The following is a 5,212-nucleotide window of genomic DNA, read 5'->3' on the forward strand; positions in this document are numbered from 1 at the left end:
GCTTCTGTCTTTTTCTCAGTATATATTGAGTGCAAGCATTAAGGATTAAGGAACAAATACAAAAACACATACAAAGAGGGGAAACTCATGCAACAGGACCTGCTAACACTGGAAGTGATCTTGGACGTGAGGGGTATGGGCTTGATTTCATATCCAGCTGCAGACATATCCATAGAAACAGCACAACCCTACAGCAACAGCTATATCCACAGTAACAGCTTCAGCCTGCAGCCAGGTAACATCTGTAGCCAGCTGCAGCTGTGGTCAAAGCCCCTGGTTGTTGGAGCTCGGCCTTTCAAAAGGAGTCATGAGCGATAAATTCATAATGTAAGTGTCACATCATCTCTTCTTTCTGCTCTGTTCTGTTCTTTCTGCTTTCTTTATGTTCAGACAGAAGTACTTTGTCATATCGAACAGCCACACTCGAAGGTGGAGTGAAGAGCCAGCTGCCATATACAGGGGCGATATTGTTTAATATGGGGATAATGATGCACATTTTCAGACGGTCTCTCCTGGGAGAGACCCGTAATGTTTCACTCAGTTCACATTAAAAGTGACAGAAATAGTTGTGACAAGAATGAGAAAAGAGCGAGAAAGAGTTCAAACCCTGGCTCCTTTCTCACCTTCACCCAGCTGAACGATCATGGTGGAAAGCGGGGTTGCAGTTTGGAGGAAGCATACAACTGTGAGTGACACACAAAACAGAAAGTCGTTGGACTCTAATGGCTCTAATGTCAGACAGAAATTTTGTCCGGCATTAGAAATTTTGGATGGAAATGAAAATCAGGTTAATGTCAAAACCCGACATTGGCTAACTGACATTGTGATGTTTAGCAGACGTTTAGACCTCATCTCCTCTGCTCTCTCCTCCTGTTCTCTTTTCCTCTCTCCTGTCCCGGTCATAAAAAGGATGCAGTCAGCATACGCAGACAAAAATCTAACCAAATCTCCCATTTTTTGATGTGATGATTAGATCAGGAACACATCTTTTTTTAATCAGTTCATTTTATACATAAAGGAGACTTAACCATTCATTTCAACACACCAACCAATATCAGATTATACAAAAGTAAACCACCATGCACTGTTTCATCCCATAGGGGTTAAACAGTCATCAGTGCTCATGATTCCAGATGGACTGACAGTCACAGCAGCACTATTAGATGCCAGCTACAGGCTGATACTCCATGCAGCAGCAGATGTACATCAATCAGCATTGTAATGCTATTTATTACTTACTGCAGAGTAAACAGTGGATCCTGCACTCTCTCCATCTGATAACATCTATCTTCACAGCCTCATCCTTTGCTCTGTTGTGCTTGTTGCTCTTTCAAATTCTCTCTCTCTTTCCCTCTCTCGTATTTTATCCATGAACATTGTCGGTCTATTGTTGGCCCATCTTCACTGTGTTTTTCCACTCCATACCACTCCTTTGTTTTCTGTTAGTCTTTCCATCCCCAAAATCTTCATTCTTCTAGCTGTATCTCCTCTTCTCTCCTGGTCGTTGTTGTGTTGTGTGCAAATATATTCTATTTTTACTGGGGAGGAAGCATCAGGGTGTGGCGTCTTGACTTCAGTTGAGCGAATCAGTCAATCACTTTGTCATTATCAAGGCCACAAACCAGCTCTCTCTCAGATCATTGAGCCTCTCCTGACCCCACAGCTGCAGCTCCTGCCCGGGATGGTAAGGGCCACCTGTAAGATTGCCTTCAATGATGGAAGCATCACGGCATCAAGGAGCTTGAACACACTCAGAATGTCTGGGATGGCATCGGCCCCCTTCCTGCTCAAAAAGCTTTTCGCCACCAAGACCTCTTCTTGGACTAGTTGGATATTTCAGACGAAGGTTTCAGCGGCCGGGTGACATGCTTGGGTGCCAATCATGACCTCTCTCCCAACACTAGAAAAACAAGTCTCCAGCTCATCGGTCAGGGGTAGAAATGCCTCTGCTTGAGATGTTCTGAATCATTGAGCAGGTCTGAGCCTGACCCACATGACACCTCCACAACAAAGTCTTCCATCCTCTTCTGTGTCCTTCTCGAACCGAGAGAGGGCTCCTGGGTGTTGCTCTCCTCACATATTTGTCTTCTGTTCACTTCACCGGCTGACTGGACAGCACTTTTATAGTGTGCCGCCTGTGCGCTTTCTTTCTGGACAACTCTGTGAAACCCTTCAGTGATGCCAAGCAACTTTTTGAACACAACCAGCAGGTGGACCACAGGGAGTTTGGATCATTTTGAATGAAGACCTAGTGCTGTTGATGTTTTGATCGTCTGAAGGGATTTCATGACTGTAGCAAAATTCTTCAGCAGTGTATCAACAGAGCACAACTGACATTGACCATTGGGTGTCTGATATTTGTACAATCTCTCCCTGCTCAATGTGGAGCTCTTTCTGAATTGCAGCAAACTGGTTGTGGTTGACTAGACACTAAAAAATGCATAGAGGTGGTCAAGCAGATCAGACACAAGCACATTCAGGAATGGCATTGCAGGTGTGGCAAAGGACCAAGTTGAGGTCATGTGCATAGCAATGCACAGAGACAGTCTCTGGATATTTTTCTCTGAAACAAGCTTGCACCATTCGAACAGATCCACTCATCACTGCTGCACCATCATATGTTTGGGCCACAACTTTCAGGTCAGAAATGTTGTTGGACACAAGAACCTGCTCGACTGCATTTGTGATTACCTTTGCACCATAGCCACACATGGAAACCTCCTACCACACACATACAGCGAGTTGTTCTGTGTGCATGGCTTTGTTTACCATTACCGCGTACATCTTTTATTCCTTTATTTCTTGAATTATCTGCGCTGTGACCTCTGTGAACAACATCTGTATGTACATCATGTAGTATTGGCAAGACTTTTGTATTTCTGCAGGAAAGGGTCAAACCTTTGTAGCAGCTGCATACATTCAAGAAAGTTCCCTTGTTTGAGACTGTCATCCATTTCACTGTGGCCACAGAAAGAAATGCAGTTTGGGCAGAAAGGCAGTAACTGAAACAATGTGTCGGAGATACTCCCTTCTGTCACTTATCTCGGCTACACTGGAACAAAGGATCCACCTGCTGGAGTCTTCGTTGCCAAGGAAAAGAAGGATGCGTTTCTCTGCATCATTTGAAGGAGCCTTAGAAATGGGACAGTCACGCCGCTGTGACACAACCGGTCTACAAATGCCACCTCCAAAGGTTGTGAGACACAGCTAGTCGGCAGGAGCTACTTATTATTCAAGAAATAACTCAATTTTAATACAGTACTGCTAATTTAAATCTAACAGACAGCACAACACACCAAGTAGAAAATATTTCCCTTGGTATTTTTAAGTTGTGTTTTATTTCCTGAGCAGTAATTGTCACTCCAACAGTTACAGCGTTTGTATTCAAGGCTACACTAAAACATTTTAGTCTGTTTGCTGGCATTCGTAAGTAGACATTCCCAGTGTGAACAAACTCAGACAGTACATAGTGTGAAAATCATGTCATTTATATGTAGATAAAGTCCTTTAAATCCTGACCTTTTTGGCTTGTGTCCACCTAAGAATTAATCAATTTGTGGTCCCTCATCACACGTTAGAGCTTTAGTTGTAAGTCGTTCAAGCGAAAATGTGATTTTCCTCTTAAAGATTCTTTGGTTTTGCTTTGTATGATTTTCACAGACACATGGAGGTGAAAGTAAAATAATTTCTCCAACAAAATCCAAAATTAGACAATAGCAATTATAAATTCATGACTCACACTCGAGAGTCCAACCACTGCAAACTAACACAGTGGCCTGAGGCCTTTCACCAGATAAATTACAGTCTAATCCCAGTGATCATTAGGCTTCCCATCGCAGACATGGATCAATACACTGAACTGCAGTGTCATGGATCCATCACTGTTTAAAAGCACGCTTCAGTCTCTTTGAACTACTATTAACAACCACTTTTTATTCACCACAGGAGAAAATCACAAGGTTGCTGCAGTTTCAAGTGAGCGATGCGCCAGATGTCACACACACCTTTTCATTCACTGCTGCTGCAGCTGCTGCAGCTGTAAACACACGTTCATTGTAAACCATCGATTTAAATCTCAGGCACTCACTGCTGCACGTTTCACCGGGTACATGCTGTGCTTAGCTTTCCACCTCCCCTCATGCTGCATTCAAGGATGTGGGGATCATGCGAAAAAACGACCATCCTGTTTCAAATGACAGTGCATCATGGAGGAAAATGTTTAAATTATGAGATTTGCAGTTAATGGAGGTTTGTAGACAGGACTTTTAACCGTCTGGAGACAAGGTTGATCTTCTAAACTGTTCGTATTCCACAATCCTTTTTTTCTATCTTTTGTGTAAAGCTGCTAAAAACAGTTTGAGGTTGTAAAAATATTGTTTCATGTTTATACAAACACAAACAGCAGAAAATGGAGGAAATAAATCTATACAGTTACAGTCTATTTACATATGTATATATGATTTTTATTTTAATTTTTTCATTATAAATCTCACAGAAAATACTAATAATTGACTTTTTAAAACTTCTTTTAAAAAATAATGGCCTACAGATATGTATTAGATTAAGTTTGAAGCCCTACATCAACATTTTGTCTCTACATGACTATGTAAAAGTTATGTTAGTGTAAATACATGTTCATTGTATTCACCAAAGACAGACTCCAGAGGGTTGTAAGGAAACATCTTCAGTCAACATCTGTTTTATTTTGAAAGATTTGTCATTTCAACCACAACCCACATTGGAGTCAGATTTTAAAAGTGAACTGAAGCTGCAGGTTGTGTTTTCGTTTTTCAGTATTTACCGCTTGTCTGTTGTTATAAGCTCTGTGATTGGATGTTTCTTGCCGAAATGCACCATGGGAGTCTAGTCTACCTGAGCCTGATACTGCATTTACAAGTAGGCTAACTTGGACTGATGATTGAACAATGCGAGTCGTTACGTTGTCTATGGGAAAAACTTGCAACTCTATTACCTCTAATCTAAACCTAATTAACCGATCATCCAATACGATTACCGATAGCCATCTCAAGGTTTCCCATTCCTAAAACCAACCTACAAGTCTGATGAGCCAAGTACAGCTCCCCGTTCTGCCCTTTAATTTCACATGAGCAAGCTGAAGTGTGTGAACACCTACAGTTCCTGAAGGCATCATCGTCGCAGAGGAGCGCACCGCCGCTCTGCGCTCTGATTGGACGTTAGAGGCGGTGGGCGG

This window comes from Seriola aureovittata, chromosome 17, assembly GCF_021018895.1.
Source record: "Seriola aureovittata isolate HTS-2021-v1 ecotype China chromosome 17, ASM2101889v1, whole genome shotgun sequence".
In the NCBI taxonomy this organism is placed as follows: domain Eukaryota; kingdom Metazoa; phylum Chordata; class Actinopteri; order Carangiformes; family Carangidae; genus Seriola; species Seriola aureovittata.